This window comes from Rhineura floridana, chromosome 3 (assembly GCF_030035675.1).
Source record: "Rhineura floridana isolate rRhiFlo1 chromosome 3, rRhiFlo1.hap2, whole genome shotgun sequence".
Taxonomy (NCBI): domain Eukaryota; kingdom Metazoa; phylum Chordata; class Lepidosauria; order Squamata; family Rhineuridae; genus Rhineura; species Rhineura floridana.
In genome coordinates, this window is record NC_084482.1 from 141,046,418 (window position 1) to 141,068,980 (window position 22,563).

Consider the following 22,563-nt stretch of genomic DNA (forward strand, 5'->3'; position numbering starts at 1 on the left):
TGTTCTTCTCCATCAAAGGGAGGGGGAAGCAAAGAGGCAGGATTAAGGACATTGCAATGCTGAAGGGTTGGGTATCCAGGTAAAAGGAGCAGATGTTTATACTTAATTTAGCATTGAGAAGATGTTGTGTGTGCTTGTGGAAAAATGAGAGCGCACAGAGTGGGGAACCAACACAGTGAGGGAACATCCTTGCACCAAGTCCTCAGACTTCTGGACAAGCAAAGCTGTACTCCAAGGCTCAAAGACATGGAGGGTATCCTCTAGCCACCAGGTTGACAGAGTACTCTTGCCGCAGAACCCTGAGACTCATGGCAAAAGAGGAAAAAAGGTTTAACACAGCAGGAGCCTGGGCCAAAGCCTTTCTTAGCTCCACAAAGGAAGTCTCACATTCTGCATCCCATTCAATAGGCTGCAAAGTTTGGGATCCAATGTCTGTAGTATTTAGCCACTCCCAAAAACCCAAGAAGTGGCTTTTTCCTATTACAGGGAGACACATTACATACAAGAATACTTTGCTGTAGCAGTGAGGCAATAACAGGCTGGATGCCCACAATTGCTTCAGCCGAAAGGTTGTATTGCTTTACTGAAAGGTAGGGTTTATCAGGGGGATACCGAATCTTGATTGGTTCCGCTGCTTTCCCACGTCATTAGGATGGGAAGCCCAAAAGGAGGCAGGCACCATTGATAGGGAATCTCCCATTCAGGGTTGAGACATCTCCTCCAAGGGAAGGCCTCTGTAGCTATTAGAAGGAACTATCATGCAAATTAGAGCAGGGAAGATCCAAATGTACCCCATCAGGGCTGCAATAACAGTATTGTGCAATTTACACAGAAATTGACAGAACTGGTACCAGGTAAAGAAAGGTATGGTCATAGCAAAGTGGAGCAATGGTTATAGATGTTGGTGCAGAGAGCTGAATAGGTTGCTAGCTGATCTACTCCAAGCTCAGTCACTGTTTCTCCTGATGGTGGATGAGACAGGTAAGCTTGATGAGCTGTGGACATGGAAGCACAAGTATCTATGAGAAATTGCCGCTGCCGGCCAGCAACAGTAAGAGTGATTATAGCATCAGGGATGGCGAAATTAGTTTGTTGAGACAACATGAGGTTAATTTCAGCTCTTTGCTCCTGTCATTGGAATTGTTGTGAAGGAGAAAACCAGCATGCTTAAAAAATATTTGGCACCACCTTGTGGATGAAGAATGTGCTTGCCTTCCAAAAGCCTTGTTTTTTCTTTGCAATAGTATGTCATGGGAGAGGGGAGAGGCGGGCGTTGTTGCTGAGACCAGCCTGAGCAGCACTGAATACTACCCCTGGGGCTGGAAGTTTCCTGAAACTTTTTTTCTTCCATAGAAAGGATAGTCAGATAGCTGGACGACACGGCAAGTAAAGTGATTTCTGTGGTATGGAAATTTTGGAAAAGGACCCATTTTAATATATCTGCTGAGGTCCATGTACTATTGTAATAAGACCTCCTGGTACTGAAGGCAGATACTGGTAAAGGGGAAACAGCCCTTTTTCTTGAGTAAATAATCCTGTAAAATATTTGGGTGTAAAGCCAATGATTTTGGGGGGGAGTCTGGATGCATCCATTGAGCACACCACGTGGACTTGTGGGTGGGTGCAGTGATCTAATGCCATGGCAGTAACATGTAGGTTTTTTGTTTGTTTGTTTTGGGTTGAGACCACATTGCAGATTGGCGATCATGTATTTTAAAGATTTGGTTTTTAAAGTCTGCTCCTCTGATGACAGAGGTTGAGAAACTTTTGCAGTGTGGAGGCAGCTGCAGGGGTGATGGAGTGTAGCGGGCCCAGTTCTCTTGAAGGTCATCTTCTTGAACACTGTACTACTGCAAGAGTGAGATGTGTGGCAGGGAAGGGTTAACAGGGAAGGGCAGAGCAATTGTACTTTCAATTTGCAGTATTTCTCAGCTTCTAGCTGTTTCTTTTGTTTTTCATTTGAGTCCTTGAGATTCGCAATGAGGGACTTTTGGTGCCTGTGTTCTGGTTCCTTGTCCCACAAGACCAATAGTCCCTTTTTGCCTAGGTTTAGTCAATTCCAGAATTCCCCTTAGGTAGGTAAGTGTCTATGTTGAATGTGCCCTGATTCGGAAATTACCATGACGGCTTATTGTGTATCCGTTCCAAATGTGAGCCAGATTTTCCAGTTATCCTTGTGGCTCCCAATGGTGTTTTTTTGGGGTCTGGACAAGACACACTACCTCTGATTTTGTCCTACAGTGGAGTTAGTCAAGACTGGCTCAAAGAGAACAGACAGAAACTGGGTGTCCCCAAAGGAGAGAAAAGGCAGATCAGTACTAACTCCAACTGAGGCTCATTAGGACATCCACCAGAACCAGATCTCCTAACCAGAACCAGACCTAGCACCTAACCAGAGACAGAGGGACCACTTACCCTCAGTCATGAGTGTTTTCCTAAGGGGCAACCTTAACGCAAGGGCTTCATAAATCTATGGGAGTGCTTACTGCCAGGCAATGAACCCAATGAGAGAGTAAAGGACAGACAGGAGGTTTTTTTTAACAGAGGTTCTCTTACCTCTCAGATTGTGCACTGTCTGCCATCCATACTCTTCCCTCCAGGGAACCCCGACCCGGATATCATTACATCCCACTTCTAACACCAGGAAATGTCGTGGAATTTATGATGGGTTCTTTTTTGTGGGAGACTCAATGAAGAAGCCCAAGCCTGTTTTAAAGGTTGTTTCTTAAGTGAAGTGCTTCACTGGAGCAAAGTACATAGGCGGTTGGGTATGGACATATATATACCCCTACACAGTGGGGAGGACAGCCTAGCTGGGAGTCCAGAGTCTGTGAGCTCAAATCCCCGCTCGTGTCTCCTGGGCGTAATGGGCCAGCTATAAATCACCCCCATAGTGAGTGGGTCAGGGGTTACATGCCCTGCCACCTGTGCAGCTGTGGGCAAGCTGCATAGTCCCAAGGAGCCCAGTTGACCCCCAGCTAGGAGATGTGGACAAGGAAAGGGCTGGCTTGTACAGCTGTGGCAAGCTGAGCAGGCCCTAGCCAGCTGGCGAGTACTAGCCTCAGGGGCAGGCAATGGTAAACCCCCTCTGAATACTGCTTACCATGAAATCCCTATTCATAGGGTCGCCATAAGTCAGGATCAACTTGAAGGCAGTCCATTTCCATTTCACATTTGTCATAGCCATAGCAAAGGTCTCATCAAGTTATTCTATGCTACTATGATGCTCTACCCCCATACTAGCCACCCTCCCCTATGCATTCCTGCAATATCAGTATCCCTGGTGCATGTTCAGTCTGCTACAACAGTTCTATTCACTATTGTCTACATGACTCCCCTGCCTAGAAGGAATGGTCACAAGACCTCAAGGCAATAATAGCACACTGTGAGTTTTGCTAGACAAATAAACCTTCACAATGGAAGGAACCACTCATTACCACTCCATTCCAGATAGACCATGGAAGAGAGTGGAAACAGACATCTGTGAGTTACAAGGACAAAAGTACTTAGTCGCAATAGACTATTTCTCCAGATATATAGAGATTGTATACATGCCTGATTCAACAAGCTCTACTGTAATCAGTTGTCTGAAGAATATCTTTGCCAGATGGGGATGCCCAAATGAGCTAGTAACAGATAATGGACCACAATTTGCAGGGAAACAGTTTACTTTGTTCACAAAGAAATATGACTTTTGTCACATTAGAGCCAGTCCCCATTAGCCACAAGCCAATGGGGAAGCAGACGGAGCAGTACAAACAGCAAAGCAAATCTTATGTCAGGAAGATCCCTTCCTAAGCACTGCTAAGCTACAGAGCAACACCTATCAATGCAATTAAGTGCAGTCCTGCACAATTGATAAAGGGAAGACAAGTAAGAACACCAATTCCAACCTTTGAAGCAAATTTATATCCTAAGTGGCTTGATTTGGGAAAAGTCCATGTCACACACAACATGGCTAAAAGAAACTACAAATATTACTATGACAGACATTATGGAGTGAAGACACTTCCAAACTTACAACCTCATTCACAGGTAAGACTGAAACTGGACGACCGAAAGGATGGTCTGAACCAGCAACATCAAACTCTAAGATGTTATGTGGTCACTACCAACAATTATTATTATTATTATTATTAAATTTATTTATACCCCGCTTTTTGGCCAAAGGCCCTCAAGGCGGCTTACCAAGAAAAATAAACACAAGTATAAAAATACATCAATAAAAGCAATATAATTTACAAAAATTAAACTAAATAACAAATAACATTAAGAAAAAATGTCCTTTTTGTTCTATGCAAGCCTAACAAGGGTCTGTCCTATCCTTTTGACCCTCCAGCAAGAGTTTGTTGCTACATTCCAAAGTGGGTGAAGTTGACTTGGCATTTGGACTTCTTGGTCATGGAGCACCCACTTGCCCAGGATGTATTCCACATTGTTGTGCACTGTGTTGTCATCACTCACCTGGTATGGCTGGATGGTTGGAAGATGCCTGTGCGTGAATTTGTTTTATGTGGGGAGATTGGTGCACAATGATCAACACACAATCTTGACAGAAAAAGGCTTTGATCCAATGGCATGGATACCATGACGATTGGAAGTCTTTTATCTGCTGCAGCCTTCATCCGCCTTCACAGCTGTTGTAACATACACATTCTTATCCTCTGCCTGTTCTGCTGTTGAGGACTTTCTTGGATTGTCCTTTGTCTGGTTCCTCTCCCTTGACCTTACTGCCATGGGTGACCCTGCTGGGAGTACATGACTCCTGACGGCATCGCTCACAGGGTTCATTGGAACACTCAAGCCCACTCACCACTGCAAGGTGACGATCCAGCGAGGGGATCTTTCCAAGAAGGGTGATAGAATAGATTGTGAGAACTACCGAGGCATCTCTCTTCTTGCTACTGCAGGTAAAATCCTTGCAAGGATCCTCGCAAATCACCTCCTACCTGTCTCAGAAGACATCCTCCCTGAATCCCAAAATGGTTTACACCCTTCCAGGGGGACAGTGGACATGATCTTCACTGCATGACAGCTTCAAGAAAAATGCAGGGAGCAAAACCGACCTCTGTATATGGCATTTATTGATCTGACTAAGGCCTTTGATACTGTAAATTGAACTGCTCTCTGGACCATCCTTCTGAAAATTGGATGCCCTGATAAATGTGTGAATGTTTTGCGACTCCTCCATGACAACATGACGGCAACAATTTTGGATAACAATGGCTCTCAAAGTGATCCATTCAAAGTGGGATCATGCGTCAAACAGGGATGTGCCATTGCTCTGACCTTATTTGCTATTTTTATTGCCATGATTCTACACCTTGTTGAGGGAAACTTCCCACCGGCGTGGAAATCACATATTGAATAGATGGAAAGCCTTTTAATCTCAGTAGGCTGAAAGCAAAAAATAAGGTAATTACAACCTCTGTCATAGAACTTCAATATGCCAATGATAATGTAGTCTCCGCACATTCAGAGGAAGATCTTCAAACTATCCTAAATGTCTTTGCAGAAGCATATGAAAAGCTTGGCCTCTCGCTTAACCTCAAAAAACCCAAAGTGCTTCATCAGCAAGTGCAAACCAATCCCTCTGTAGCACCATCAATCCAGCTTAATGGTGTGACGCTGGAGAATGTCGATCACTTTTCTTATCTTGGCAGCCATCTCTCTGTAAAAACTGACATCAACGCTGAAATTCAGCATCGTCTGAGCTCTGCAAGTGCTGCATTCTCCTGAATGAAGTGTAGAGTGTTCGAGGATCGGGATATTCGCAGGGAGACCAAAATGCTTATTTACAAAGCCATTGTACTACCAACCTTACTGTACGCCTGTGAAACATGGACCATTTATAAATGCCACCCCCAACTTCTTGAAAGATTCTACCAACGCTGCCTCTGGAAAATTCTGCAAATTACTTGGGAAGATAGGTGGACTAATGTTAGTGTATTGGAAGAAGCAAAGACCACCAGTGTTGAAACAATGATCCTCCAACATCAACTTCGCTGGACCGGCCATGTTGTTCAAATGCCTGATCACCGTCTTCCAAAGCAGCTACTTTACTCTCAACTTAAGGATGGAAAACGGAATATCAGTGGACAGCAAAAGAGGTTTAAAGATGTTCTCAAAGCTAATCTTAAAAAAAGTAACATAAGCATCAAGAGCTGGGAAGCCTTGGCCCATGAGCGTCCCAATTGGAGGTCGGCCATTATCAAAGGTGCTATGGTCTTTGAAGAAGCACGAGTACAGGGCGAAAGGGACAAATGAGCTAAGCGGAAGGGACGTCAAGCAAATCCTCATCGTGGCCATCTTCCATCTGGAAACCTGTGTCCTCACTGTGGGAGGCTGTGTGGATCCAGAATTGGCCTCCACAGTCACTTACGGACCCACTGCTAAAGACCTTATCTTGGAAGACAATCTTACTCGGCCACAAGTGATCGCCAATGAATGAATGAATGAATGATGGCTGGATATGAAACATGACCTTGATAGCATATCTCTTTGCTCCCGGCTCGCTGATGTGCAAGGCCATTTCTCCCAAATTAAGCCCACTCTTCATTGTCCCTTCATCTTCTTCATCTTCTGCATTTATGACCATTGTTCCCAGCTGAGACTCTAAAGTGTCGTATTCTATCATGGTGTTGATGCCATCACTCATTCCACAAGCAGCTCTGATTGTACCAGTTTCTTGTCCCTGTGCCCGCACCATGGTCCTATAATCAGTTTCATCTTCTTCTGTATTTTATTCATCATCATGATACAACTCACGCTGTTGAGCTTCCTGAATTTTCAGTTTAATATCCATTGCCTCATTAATCAGGTCTCGCAGGATGAAAACTCCTTTGGCACTTTTAACAAATGGATGCTGGAGCAGCTGTGTGGCAGTGGCTCTTTTTTCTGGACATTTCACAAGACACTGTTTTACAATGGAACATTTCGAAGGAACAGGAGACATGTACAGATGGTTCCCAAACCACAACCAATTTCACAACAAAGTAAGAATTCAGAGGCAGAAATACCAGAAGAGCAGAATTTATTGCCATAATGATCTCAAAAGACTGAGAACAAAGAACTGACAAATTCTTGTGAGCAAGCATCACCTGCCAAAGACAGCCTATCTCTTGAGAGTCCAAAGAGAGTGACATCCAGAAGAAGAGTAATTCAAAAACCAGAACGTTATAGAGACTAAATGTTATTCTACACAATGTTGCTGATAGGAAAAAACCACACAAAATAAGTTAGAACTCAAAGAAAGGGAAATGTAGTGAAATGTGTCTTTAAGTTAGATGCACAGCAAAGAAAGAGTTAATTTTCTCTAGAGGGTATTACACAGCCTAGGGTGAGCTAGACTGATTTAATTACTGGAGTTAAGTTAGTGTTGTGTGTGCTGGGTGAGGCCTAGCACAGAACAAGCTCAGATGTTTTACTATTTAAGAATTATTAAATAAAGAAGCTTTATTTCATCCTCAGTTTCATCTTGATCAATATAACACATACTTAGCCTTATTTTTTCTGATATATTTGGGTTTTTAAAAACAAAACAATACAAAACACCAGTATGTTGGGGTTTTTTAACAGAGAAATTCTACCTTCCTGGAAAGGAAGAGATCTGTCACTTTCACTGCCAGAAATTGGATGCATCACCTTAGAGTGCCTATTTCAATTAGTATATTAACATGTACTATGGATCACTAACATGGTGCTCTCCAGATGTTGTTGGACTACAACTCCCAGAATCCCTGGCCATTGGCCATGCTGGCTGGGCTGATGGGAGCTTGAGCCCAATAACATATGGAAAGAACCAAATTGGCTTCCCCTGAAGTAGTTGATAATAAATCTGATGCACCTGTAATGAATTTTATTTAAGTATGTTTACATAAAGCCTGACCTATAAATCAATTCCTCTTTTATTTGACATAAATAGGAAAATTATCCCTCTTTTGTTGAGCTATGGTAGCTGCCATGGCATTCCATCCCTTGCTGTCTGTGCTAGGTTCAGCAGTGTAGTGGCAAATTCAGAAGTGAACAACCCATTCATTATAGTCATGCCATGCCCCCTCACTCATTTGCTTGCTCTCCATCGTCATCTCCACAGTCCTTCCCACACGTGACTTCTTCCACAACAAAAGATGCCCCTAGGAGCCAATCAGCATGAAATGGGAGTGTGTTAGCTACTGAGAAGAGTTTTCTCAGCGACTGACTCGCCTCCTTTCACTATGTTTGGCTCAAAACAGCAGGAAAAAACAAGGAAGAATGTTAGAAGATTCATCTCAGGGACCAACACACCCCTTTCATGCTGATTGGCCTGTAGGACACCAGAGACATAGGGACCCAGCTAGGGACCCTGTTTCCAAAGAAGTAAGGGGTCTAAGCCTTCCCTGATTCCCCATGACTACACCCCTGGCTAGCTTACTCCCTTTTCACAACAAGACGAACTATATGACTATATGCAGTGTAGAATACAGTGTTTCTGCAGCTCTGATAGGCCTACAGGGTGAATATCTGGTAGTGGTTACTGGGGTCATCTTTGTTCTCATAAAGTCATGATGGAACCATTCCACAGCGGCATTTCTCTGGTTTGGGTGGGCTCTCTCATGTATTTGTCTTCTTTAATTCTTTTTACACTCACTTATGTCCACATCCTGCCCTCTGCACAATAGTCTTTTCAGATGGGTCTTTTCTGCGTTCCACTTGTGTCAGAAAATACCACACCTTTCTAAACTTTTCAGTTAATGTCATTTAATTAGGAAAAATGCATTATGCATACAAGAACTATGTGCAAAACTTTTGTAGGATCTAAATATGGTTCACACATGTGCAAGTTTTCATTGGGCTATTGACCCAAAAGGGAAGGGAATTAGATTAGGTTCTCCTGTGAGGGAAAACTTTAGAGACAGACTTCAGATATTTTTCTAGCAAACATTTCAGGAACAGCAACAGCAGACTGTATGTCAATTGTTTTAAATTATCACTGAAAGGAATAATGGCTGTCCAAAACATTTATAGTTACAATAAACGTTACCCAGAAATGGCAGAACCATTTGACTTTTTGCTCTATGGAATAATCTTTAAAATGTTGACCAGCACATTTTCTCTTATTGCTTTTTGAAGATGAATTGTGTGTATCTCTGCATTGCACATTATTGTGTGATTCTCTCCCTGCCTACTCCACAACAATCTCAACCAAAACATTTTCAAAAGAAGAAAACTATAATATCAACTGTGAAAAATCAAGTTAAATAGATTATAGGAATTTAGTTTTAAAAAAAAAATTATGCCCTTCTTTTGCACTCAGGAGGTTCACATAAAAATCACTCCAAATACAATTAAAAGCCCAATAAAAAAAATATAAACCACAATAACCAGAGAGCTAGTAAGCTGTAGAAATGGAGAATCAGCAGTAAAAACCTTTTATTCGCCAGCAACTTCAAATGCCTTTCAAAACAGGAGTGCCTTGGTCAGCTCCTAAAGGCAATGAGAGAACTAGCCTGGTGAGCCTCCCTAGGTATGAGCTCTGCAAAGATGATGCCACCAATGACAAAGAGTGTCACCCTACAGGGGAAAACAGAAGTGAGAGTAGGTGAGGGTTAGAAATAGTGGACTGGTCCAGCTATGAGGCTGGGACCTGATGCTGTCATAAAATATCCTTATATTCAACTTATAAGGTTTTGTATAAATTTTCTATATAGTTTGGTAAGCATTTAATTCTGTAATCTACAATATTTGTCTATTTTTAAACTGCCAGCTCATTAAAAAATATAATGGCAATGTATAATAAAACCATTAAGACATCATAAAATTATAAAATACAAAACTAATGACCAAGAAATAAATTCTGTAAATATTTATTGATAAGAAATAAGATTTATAATACATAGCTAGTTCACATATAGTGAGCAAGTCTAGGTCTTCTATCTATTGGTGGAGTGTTTGACTGTATTTACTTTTCCAGCATTGTAAAAAATGATACATTTGGCAACGAACAGGGTGGGACTAATCCCTTTCCACTCTCCTGGAACACTCCATACATTAGGGGAGTAATCCTATCAATGGTATTTTGTCCATGAATTTTAGATTTGTGTCTAAGACCAAGCTGATTCAGACAGGGCCAGTGGCAGGCATGACTGGACCCAACACTCCCTCCCAATACTGGCAGTGTGGGACTAAGAGCCTGCCCACACACCCCACCTACTTCTTATGTCAGTGTGCATGACATGTGCGCATAGCACACATGCCTGCCATCAACCAAGATGGGGGGCATCAACCCCTTAGGGAAGCCCGCACCGCCATGTTGGGTGATGGCAGGCATGTGTGTGCAGCACATATGGCATGCACACTGATGGGAGAGGCAGAACTCCTAGTGTGTGTGTGTGTGTGTGTGTGTGTGTGTGTGTGTGTGTGTGTGTGTGTGAGAGAGAGAGAGAGAGAGAGAGAGAGAGAGAGAGAGAGTTCAGAAGCACTGGAGTTAGAAGGGCCAAATTTATGGATGGAAACATTCTTAACCAGCTTGAGTTTTTAAATGTTTTCATGTTGCATTATGCACAGGCCTGCCTTTAAAAAGCATCTGTAAACTACAGTTGGTTCAGAATAAGGCCATAAGGTTAACTGGGATTTGACCATGTTATGCCTGTGCTTTGTTAGCTGCACAGGCTCCAAAACAAATTTCTGGGCCCAATTTAAACTGCTGGTTTAAACCTCTAAAACCCCAAACAGCTTGGTTTACCTGAAAGACCACTATCTCCCATATGTACCCATCCGAACCTTAAGGTCTTATTTGGAGGCCCTGCTCCATGGGCCCCTGTCAAAATGAAGTAGGTAACCACCAAGGAGAGGGCCTTTGTGGTAGTGACACCCAGTTATGAAGCAACCTTCCCAGGGAGGTTTCAATTTCGATTTGGTTGTCGATTTATTCGATTTGTCAGACGCTCATCTGGCTGACTTCCCAGCCACTCTGAGCAACATACAGTACAGCATATAACACATCAAAATATCAGGAACATCAAAAAACTATAACAGTATAACAATAACAATAAACAATATAATTAAACAATGTCATAGAACCAAGTTCAGAACACAGTATCAGGGTGCCTCGCTTGTGTCAGTCCCGAGGGTGCGCCTTCAGATAAAAAGTTCACGGTGTGAGTCTTCCTGCACCTAGCATAAGAGCAACATAAGTGGTACTCCGTTCATGAGGCCAAAAGTGGCACCCCCTCTTGGTCCTAGCGTCCAGCATCCAACAGCTCCAGCAGGGGCAGGGGGGGGAGATGAACAGCCTCTCAAGGTTGTAGACCAACCGAGACAGTCTCCCCGAAAAAGCCAAAGCCGAAAGAAGAAGCCGAAAGCGGAGGCGCTGGGGTGTGGCGCAGCTGATACCGTGACGAAGTGAGTGCAAGCCGAGTGGTAAAGCAATGGCAACGGCAGCCGCAAGGACGCTCCCCGGCCTTCAGAGGCCTCCAACAGGTCGCCAAAGCCAAGCGATGGCGTCTCCACATCTGGGGCCCACGGGAACCCAGCCGGGACCCAGCAGTCAACCCACAGGGGAAGGAGGCGCCCCTCCGCTCAACTCCAAGACAGGGCTGCAGCGTCAGACCCACTAAACGACCGCAGTCCCTCCTCGACTCCGACCCTGGCCCAACATCCTCCACCGACAAAAGTGGCCTGGTGTGGGAGTGGTTGCTGGGCGGCGCCTCCAAATCATGCCAATAGCTTACAACAGTGGCATCCAGGTCGAGTATGAAAAGGGCAGTACACGTCATAACGGGGGGGGACTCCCCTGTACTTCCAGTCTGTTGTAGCCTCTAAAAGGGGGGGAATTTCCCAGGAAAATCCCCGTAAAGGTCGTTGTTAATGGAACTGCATCGTCTGTAGATGTTAACCGTGCCGCCATTTCCCCCCTCACATATGGTGCCATCTCTGTGAACATTTTGGCACCAGTGAAAACTTTTCTGATCATCCAGATCTTTTAAATAAAACTCAGGTAAGCTGGGCCTCTCAGTTTTAAAATCTGGAGTTTAATGTTTGGGTTTGTAGTGGGTTTGTTTTCTTCTTGTAGTTATGCTGCTTATGGTTTATGTTTTATTCTGTATTTAAAGTATTTTAATACTTATTTACAGCTGGTATAGCACAGTGGGGAGGAGAGCCTGGCTGGGAGTCCGGAGTCTGGGAGTTCAAATCCCCGCTCGTGTCTCCTGGGTGTAAAGGGCCAGCTAAAAATGTTACCCCACAGTGAGTGGCTCAGGGGTTACGTGCCCTGCCACCTGTGTAGCCGTGGGCAAGCTGCATAGTCCCAAGGAGCCTAGTTGCCCCCCAGCTGGCAGTTGCGGACAAGGAAGGGGCTGGCTTGTGCAGCTGTGGCAAGCTGAGCAGGCTCTAGCCAGCTGGGGAGGACTAGCCTCAGAGGGAGGCAATGGTAACCCCCTTCTGAATACCGCTTACCATGAAAACCCTATTCATAGGGTAGCCATAAGTCTGGATTGACTTGAAGGCAGTCCATTTCCATTTTTCAATACTTATTTATTGTAAGCTGCCCAGAGAATTTTATGTTACTGTACAACATATGTAGGTAACACATACATAGACAAAAATAAACTCTTCATAATGGCATTCATCTTTTCTGTTAAAATAACAAGAAGACACTCAAGTTCTTCGTACTATTTTAGAACCCACTCTATTCTTTTGATTGTAAATTGTTTTGAGTTTAATATTGTATTTTTACATTATTATTATGATTGATTTATACACCGCTTACATGCCAGAATGGCTTCTAAGCAATTTACAAGCATAAAAACCATACATCATTAAAATACACAATAAAACAATTCCATCAAAACTTTAAAAATACCCATATTTAAAATATACAATAAAACAAGCTTATTAAAAAGCATAACAAAGAAAAAAGCAATTAAAGCAGTTGGATAAAGAAGTTCAAGTTCTGGGAAACAGGTGTGTCTTCAAGTGCTGGAGTTATGCCAATATGGATGGAGCCTCTTGTATTTCTGTAGGAAGCGCATTCTGCAACGCTGGTGCTACCAGTGGAAAAAGCTTGTCTCTGTGTTACGAGCCTAGTGTCATCAGGCCATGGCAAAACTAGCTGGGTTTCATTTATTGATCTTTTCCCGTTCCGCGCCTGGGACCTACCGGGCAGAGGGACGAGCTTGCGGCCGCTGTCGATGTCCCGGCCGCCATCTTGGATGGGATGCGTGCACACACGGCGCGCTGGCGCGCCGTCGTGTGACGCGGCAGGGAGGCGGGGCGGCTGAAGGCTATTTAAGGCCGCCCCGCCTGCTTCCCGCCATCCAGTTTGAATTTCGGCGGCAATCGGGGCAGCCGCAGCAGCAGCAGCTTCGGCTCGGCGCGGCTTCCTTCAGCGGCTGCTTCGGCCGGGCTCCTTTGGCGGCAGCTTCGGCGGGGTTCCTTTGGCAGCGATCGCGGCAGCAGCAGCTTCGCAATTTCGGCAGCAGCAGCTTCGGCGGCGGCTTCTCTGCCGGCGCACGTGGGCCTCCGGAGGCTTCCTGTGGCCAGGGTGGCTGGGCGGCATCGAGCGCCCCCCCCCAACCTCATTGAGAGACAGGGAGGCAGTGGCGGCGGGCAACAAGGCCTAGGCGGCGAGGATCCTGGGGCAGTCACGACGAGGCGGCAGCGCAGGATCGGATCCAGCACGGCGAGGACCACAGGCTAGGCGGCCTTTGGCCGGCAACTTTTAAATTTAATTGTTAATTTTAGTTAACGCGGGGGAGGTGGGGCACGACCCCAACCATCAACCCTTGCCACGTGCAGGGCAATTAGGCTACCCTCCAGGATAATTGGGTGCCGGGTGGGGGTATTGAATAAGCAGGCGGGCTCCTTCACAACGCTTTGTAATCACGTCCTTTTTTTTTTTTTTTTTTTTTTTTGCAAGCGGGGCCCCCTATCTCCCTCTAGTATGCCCAAGAAAGGACAAGGGGGGCCAAAAGGGAAGGGAAAGGCCCCCAGAGCAGGGGGGAGATGCCCACCCCCAGCGGCGGAGGGGGCAAGGAGTGGGGAGGGGCCACCATGGGCGGCCATATTAGCCAGGTTGGAAGCCCTAGAACATGGCTCAAGCCACCCTAATGCACCCCGGGACCAACCTGTGACAGGGAAGAAGAAGGACCCACCACCCAAACGGTCTCGGGGGAAAACACAGCGGCCAGTGAACAGTGCTGATGCAGGGGCTGTTGCTTCCATCTTAGCGTGACTGGATGTGCTGGAGGCCGGGCTCAGGGCTGAGGCGAGGACGCCCAGCATAGAGCCAGGCGCAAATCCCACCCTGCAAGCAGCCCCAACAATGCAGCCCGCACAAGGACCTTCGGCGGAAAGCACACAGGGTGAGTCCTCTATCATGCCACAACAACAAGGACAGCAGCAGTGGAGCTGGGCCCCCTGGGGGTACCCCTACTGGCCCTTTTCCCCACCAGCGGTAACCGAGGGATATGGGCAGGCAGGGACCTCCGCCTGCGGGGGGGAGGTTACGCCACAGCAGCAGCATCCCCTAAGGGAGGCCTGCGAGCAGGTCTGGCACCTCGCTGCTGGGACGGCGACGGAAGGAGGACAGCAGCCCGCCCTGTCTGCCAACCCCCCTGCAGAGATATCCGACCCCCTGGGATCAGTCAGAGAGGGGGCCATACCTTTTGGGGAAACGTCTGCCCCACTGGGTTTTCATCTTCTGCCTGCTACGAAGGACAGAATATGGAGGGGAGAGTATGTGGACCTATTCTCGCTCCTGTACAGGGAGCCGGTTGGGAAGGACAAGGATAAAGGAGAACATGCAGAGCCCGATAGGCCCAAGCGCCGACGGGTAGAGCGCTCTTGGGCTAACTGGCTGCCTGCATTCCTTACCTACATGGGGGTGGTAATACAGAGGCAGCCTCACAGGGCCTCGGTACTAATCAAATACCTCGATATCATATACCGGGGCTACTCGGAGTTTCAAGGGACGGCATGGCTAGACTACGACCAGGCGTTCCGTATGAGGGCGGCTTTTGATACATCCCTCCCCTGGGACAAGAAGGAGGCTGACCTGTGGCTGCAATTTATGGCGCATTCTAGACCCATGGCAGGCGATAGGGCGGACAGCGGCCATCTCTTGGCGCGCCAGGCATCAGCAACTGCTTCCCGCGGGCCTGCGGGGCAGGGGGTTCAACCCCGCCTGCTTTGCTGGGAGTTCAGCTCGCGTGGCCTTTGCGGTCGGAGCCCGTGCAGGTTCAGACATGAATGTGCCATATGTGGGGGCCCCCACGCCTGCACTAGCTGCCCCAGGGGCCGCCCCTTCAGGGGTGGAAACAGGGATTCGGCTGGCGCAAGGAGGACAGGGGCTGCAGGCGCAGCTCAGGGAAAGGGGCCCCAGCCCAATTAAAATTGCCGTGCTCCGACACTTACTCCACCTTTACCCCCTAGTCCTAGATGCCCAGTTTTTATTAGAAGGCTTCACAGTGGGTTTTCGGATCCCCTATTTAGGTCCCAGGCGACCTTTCATGTCCTGCAACCTTAAGTCAGTGGAAGGCATGGAATCAGTTCTGAGAGAAAAAATTAAGAAGGAAGTAGTAGCCGGCCGGGTTCTGGGCCCCTTTGCTGCACCACCCATCCCCTCACTCAGAGTTTCCCCGTTGGGCCTCGTTCCCAAGAGGGCACCAGGTGAATTTCGCCTGATACACCACCTGTCCTTTCCACAGGGTGAGTCAGTCAATGACTTTATCCCAGCGGAGCTGTGCTCAGTCCGCTACACATCATTCGACTGTGCTGTGCGAATGGTCAGGGACTGCGGGGTTGGGGCCCTTATGGGAAAGTGTGACATCAAGTCTGCTTTCCGCCTCCTCCCGGTCCACCCACAGGACTTCGAGCTGTTGGGCTTGGCTTTTGATGGGGAATATTACGTGGACAGGGCATTGCCTATGGGCTGCTCTATATCATGCTCTGTTTTCGAGCGCTTCAGCTCCTTCTTGGAGTGGGCGGTCAAGAGGCGCGCAGGCTTGCAATCAGTGGTACACTATTTAGATGACTACCTGTTTGCGGGCCCTGCGGACTCAGGCACCTGCAGGGCGTTCATGGCACATTTCGCGGGGCTGGCTGGGGAGCTGGGCGTCCCCCTCGCGGCCGAAAAAACTGAGGGCCCATCCACGGCTATCACGTTTCTGGGCATCGAGATAGATACGGTGGCCCAATGCTGCAGGCTTCCTCAGGACAAGTTGGGGGCCCTCAGGGAGAAGATCTCAGAGGTGGTCAGTTCTAACAAGGTGACATTAGCCACTCTCCAACGGCTGGCAGGCCAGCTGAACTTTGCCTGCAGGGTTGTAGCGCCCGGCCGCGCCTTCCTGCGGCGCGTATATGATGCCATGGCTGGCCTATCACGATCCTACCACCGCACACGGGTGACAGCCGCTCTTAGGGCTGACCTGACAGTGTGGTCCACCTTCCTGCGGGACTTTAATGGGGTCTCCCTATGGAGAAGGGATCGCCTGTTGGAGGCAGAACTACAGGTGCACTCCGATGCCTCGGGTGCCTTCGGTTTTGGGGTCATTCTGCATGACTCATGGTGCCACGGCAGCTGGCCACAGGGCTGGACACTGGCGGGCCTGACCAGAGACCTGACGTTCTTGGAGTTCTTCCCCATCGTCGTGGCCGTACACCTCTGGCCCGACAAGCTGTGTAATTCCGCAGTCCACTTTTGGTGCGACAACCTCCCCACAGTGCACGTTATTAACACCCTGTCCTCTAGAAACCCCAACGTTATGCTTCTGGTGCGAGCATTCGTGCTCCAATGTCTTCACTATAATATTCAGTTCCTGGCGCGCCACGTTCCGGGTATTGACAATAGTATTGCTGATGCTCTATCACGGAACCAGATGGAGAAGTTTCGCCAGCTGGCACCGTGGGCAAGGGCTCTGCCGGAGGTGTTCCCCCCAGCGCTATGGGAGATTGGAGGATTGAATCAGAAAGGGCCATAAGCCTTTCTGTGGCGCCCAGCACTTTGGCCAGCTACCAGGGGGCAGGTAGGGATCTATCTAACTTCAGAGAGTCCAGGGGTTACGTCCAGGAGTGGCCCATCCCGGTCGAGCAGCTTATGGAGTTCTGCGTGGAGGGGAAACGGAGAGGCCTTTCAGTCAGGACCATCAAAGGTAAGCTCTCAGGCCTCGCTTTCCTAGCGAAGGCACGGGGCTTTCAGGACTACACGGGTGACTTTAGGGTGCGCCGGATGCTGGAGGGTTGGTCCCGCGAGCGCCCTTGCCCCCCGGATGCCCGCCTCCCCTTTTCCCCAGAGCTATTGTTTGGCCTGCAGGGACAGTGGAAGCACTTGTGTTCTTCCCCTTTCGAGGCCCTGCTATATCATGCTGCGGCCCTCACTCTGTTTTTTGGGGCCTTCCGAATCGGGGAGGTGGTGGCAGCTTCCAAGAGGGATAACTCCCTCCGAGCCCTGCTAGTCTCCGACCTCAGCTGGAGGGCAGAGCGGGCCATCCTGCGGCTCAGGCGGTCTAAAACGGACCAGCATGGTAAGGGGCGCCTGGTGGTATTAGCCCCATGCCGGCAGCAAGAACTCTGCCCAGTAACAGCCCTGCGCGGTTTTGTGGCAGCGAGGGGGTCGCAGTCAGGGTACCTATTTATACATAGGAACTCCCAGCCCCTTACCAGATACCAGTTCTGGTCCGTGGCGAAGGCCGCACTGGGGAACTTAGGCGTGAACCCCAGTAAGTTCGGGACACACTCCTTCCGGATAGGCGCGGCCTCCACGGCGGCCCTATTGGGCTTTACTAAAGACAGGCTTCAGGCCGTGGGCGGGTGGTCCTCGGACGCGTACAAGGCCTACGTTAGACCACTTGCTGACACACACGGCGCCAGCGGCTAGATTTTGCCCCCCCCCCAGGGGCCCCCCCCATTGTTACCCAATGTCGTTGTTGTTTCAACAGATCACCGGACAAGATCGGAGCTGCCACGCATCCTCCTATGTGGCCACAGTATGATGTTCTGGGCAGGCCGCAGGGCGGCGAAGTCTCGCTTCGGCACGCAGCTGGGGCTCAGTCAATGGGCCGCAGTGCGGTGGCTGGGACGTCGGGGGATGCGTTGGGATGGGCTCCTGCCAGCCTTGTTTCAACCGGCTGTGGAAGTGGCAGCGCCCCAGGTGCTGGTGATCCACCTCGGGGGCAACGACTTGGGTCTGTTAAAGGGCAAGGCCCTAATTGAACAGGCATGCGGTGACCTCCGGGCCATTGCACGTCGCTGGCCGGGGGTGCACTTAGTGTGGTCAGACATCCTGCCGCGCAGGAGGTGGAATTGTGCTGGTGACCCACGAGGGATGGACAGGGCACGGAAAAAGGTGAACAGGCAAATTCAGAGGGCCCTTAGGGACTTAGGAGGTTCTGTCATCCACCACCCAGAGGTGGGCCACAACAAGCTTGAGCTGTTTCGGCCTGACGGCGTCCATTTGACGGACAAGGGCAACGACATCTTTCTAAGGGACCTGCAGAAGGGTTTACACCAGATTCTTATCGGGTGTGGGGTAAAGGGGGACTAAGCAGAGGCTTGTCCCCCTTCTGTGGCGAAGAAGTGCGGGGAAAGGTTAAAGGGAAAGGGCAGCTAGGTGACACCTTTAGGCACCTTTGGGGGTGACAGGCGGTCCGGAGGCCTGCAGCTCAGGGCTACACGGCCCGGGGACAGGGTACGGGCCGCCTTTGGGGCCAACGTGCCTCATCCGCTCAGAGTTTCAGGGCTCCGAGGGGCGGTGATGCGGGTTGGACCCCCTACACATCTTCAGGGTGTGGCTGGAGCTGGGGGGGCTGGCACAGGGCAGCCCCCAGGCTCAGGCAGGGCATGATCGCCCGATAGCTGCTAACAGGCTTTGCCTGGATCTCCAGAACGCCCCGCCCTTAATCTCCCTTCTGCAGGTTCATTATTCAATTGATTCTGTTTAAATAAAGTGGCCCATCATTTACCCAAGCAATGGTGTCTGTGTTTTATTTCGGCAATAGGCCGCAATCCCGTTCCGCGCCTGGGACCTACCGGGCAGAGGGACGAGCTTGCGGCCGCTGTCGATGTCCCGGCCGCCATCTTGGATGGGATGCGTGCACACACGGCGCGCTGGCGCGCCGTCGTGTGACGCGGCAGGGAGGCGGGGCGGCTGAAGGCTATTTAAGGCCGCCCCGCCTGCTTCCCGCCATCCAGTTTGAATTTCGGCGGCACCCGCCCGACCCTCCCTCTGCTGCAGTGTGATCCATTTGGTCGCTACGGGGCCGACTAGGAATTTTTGGCCTGCCTGCCTCGCTTTGCTGGCAGGTTTCTTTTGCCTACTCCACACTGTGGTTGGGGGGAGGGGTCAAGGGTTAGCACGGGTGCCCCTGGGGGTCAATAGGCTGATTGGGCTGTTTAGTTTGTATTGTTAACGGTCACTTTTGGATGCAAGCGAAGAAGTGCGGGGAAAGGTTAAAGGGAAAGGGCAGCTAGGTGACACCTTTAGGCACCTTTGGGGGTGACAGGCGGTCCGGAGGCCTGCAGCTCAGGGCTACACGGCCCGGGGACAGGGTACGGGCCGCCTTTGGGGCCAACGTGCCTCATCCGCTCAGAGTTTCAGGGCTCCGAGGGGCGGTGATGCGGGTTGGACCCCCTACACATCTTCAGGGTGTGGCTGGAGCTGGGGGGGCTGGCACAGGGCAGCCCCCAGGCTCAGGCAGGGCATGATCGCCCGATAGCTGCTAACAGGCTTTGCCTGGATCTCCAGAACGCCCCGCCCTTAATCTCCCTTCTGCAGGTTCATTATTCAATTGATTCTGTTTAAATAAAGTGGCCCATCATTTACCCAAGCAATGGTGTCTGTGTTTTATTTCGGCAATAGGCCGCAAATACCCTTACTGGGCAGTGGAGGAAAGGACTGTTTTTTAGAGCAGACTTATTTAGAGCAGTGGTTCCCAAACTTTTTCTTCTATGGACCACTTGAAAATGGTCTGAAATTCTTGGCAGACCACCTGAATGAAGCTTGGAGACCACTGGTGAGCCACAGACCACAGTTTGGGAATCCCTGATTTAGAGCTTTATATGTAGTAGCAGGACCTTAAACCTGGCTCGGTGGCTAATGGCAGAGCTTGGGAAAGTTACTTTTTTGAACAACTCCCATCAGCCCCAGCCAGCATGGCCACTGGATTGGGCTGATGGGAGTTGTAGTTCAAAAAAGTAACTTTCCCAAGCTCTGGCTAATGGGCAGCCAGTGCATATCCTTTAGCACTGGCATGATATGTTCCTGATAAGAAGCACCACTCACCACTCAGGCTGCAGTGTTCTGTTGAAACTTGCCCTGCCCTGGGACCTTATGGTGAAGGGCGAGTAAGAAATCTAAACAACTACAACATTTTAAGCTATCAGGATGCTATAAATTAATATGAGAGATAAATGATAGCACATGGGCTAGTAATCTGTGTGTGTGTGCGCGCACACACACACATGCACACCCACACCAATTTACAGTTCTGCAGTAAACATCCTCAAAGTATGAATCTGGGCAGGTTATATTACAGTTATACTCTGAGCTGGATCATTTTTGGATCTATTGTATCCGGAGTGTTTTGGTTCCATTCTGGAAACAGAATGCAAGGTGGTGACTAAAAGCCTGTGGGCATTCCCCTACCAGTCTATTTCTCAGTAGCCAACTGCAGTTGCAAACCAAGCTAGGGGACGCACTAAAGCTATACATTAAGCCAGCAGAAGATGCTGAGCTCTGGTTGCCCACGTTGCTGCTGCATAGTAGGACAGAGAGGGGGAAAGGCAAGGCAGCAGTAAGGTCACCATGGTGTGGATAGCCAGTGGGAACACCAGATTGGCTATGCTGGTGCATTTACACTGTGGTGACCATCCTGCTGTCTTGCCCCTCCCCCTCTCCATCCTGGTATGCAGTGGGCAACCAGAGGTTGGGTGAGCACCACTGCACCACTCTGTTGTCTGCTACTGCAAAGACTTTGGTGCATTCTAGATTCCAAATTCAATTTCAGTTTTGGCAAGTGAGTGGATTCTAGTTCCTGGTTCTCCAACACTTTGTAGACGGGATCCACATAGTTCTAACTGAAAGTGGAACTGTGGAGTCTTACAGGAAGCATATTTCACAAGAGGAAAGCAGAAGGGTTCATCAGTGACAGATCACTATGTACATTTCATAAATCTCTTAAAGTTCTTTCTTTGAGGGGAGGAAGGAGAGGGAGGGAGGGGGAGGAAGGAGAGACAAGTTCTCTTCAAAGAAACCAGAGGACACGCACACAAAAATAACCTAAATGATCGGTTTTGCGGAGTTGATATGTTCTGTTCCAAACTATTCCACGATCAAATCCACAAATACGAGAGAAAAAATGAGGGGGGGGGGTGAGATTTACAGAAATGTACAAGCCCCACGGAGACGACTAGAAAAGGTCCTCTCCTCTTGCCGTCAGCAGCGGATTCTTTTCCCTCAAAATATTAAAGTCACATTACTCGACCAAAAATGCCTTTTCTCATTTCAAAATTCCCTCTCAGTTGTTTCACACACCCAACTGATAACTTAACATTTTACTGTACTTAACATGTTATGTGTTAATATGTAAAATGTTAAGTGTGTTTTACATATTAACACATAAAATGCTACAAGTTACCTCAAACGCTCCCAAAATCTTCTTTCCATCCACGCCCTCCCTCAAAAGAAGTTTACTCACAAGTAAGCCCATTTGAGTTCCGAAAGGATAACTAAACTTGACTAACTTCAGAGTAAACGGAAGGTTTGAAATCGGATCAGTTAGCCCACGAATGCCTACATAGCGATATATATTTTAAAAAGGGGGTTACATATATTTATATATTTTACATTTCATAAATCAAGTATGACACTATCTAGTTTTGAGGGACCAAATATCATTGATTCTGTTTCAAGACATTTCCTTTTCCGTTTATAGTTCTGGGCATCACACAGTGCAGGAAAATACAGTTAACTATTAAAAAGAAAAGAAATTGCACCAGGCAGTTCCTCTGCTTCATGCACATGATAGCAAATGCGTGTTGCCTGAAGTAAGTAGCATCATCATTTAGTTGGACTATAAATCCTTTGCAACAGATAAGAGCCATTTTGCCAAAGGGTTAGAATGAAATCCTGTACTCCGATTCTGTCATGGTATGCACATGAAAAGCACAGAAAGCTTGAGGGTAACTTTTAATTAGGTGAAATAGGGAATTCAGAAGTTTAGTAATCCTATGGGATTTCAAATTGGGAAGAGGTGGAGAAAGATCTCTAGTATGTACCTTTTTCCATTGTCACCCGTGTTATTTTTTTGAGGATCTTTCATTAATTGTGCTCTAGCCTTGTTCTTGAGTGGGTACCAGCTATAACTCAGATATAAATTCACTAACAGGCAAAAAACCTTGCGGTTTAAGAACATACCTATAACCAACAAATATGTCTATACTCTGAGGAATGTTTATCAAACTTTAAAAATCAGGGAAATTGGGCGGCTATAGTGAATGCACCAGGTGAACAGGAGACCTGACCACCTCTCTGAGATATTGCACTGCCTTACAAATTTGTCAAAATGCAAGCACAATTTGAGTTGGTCT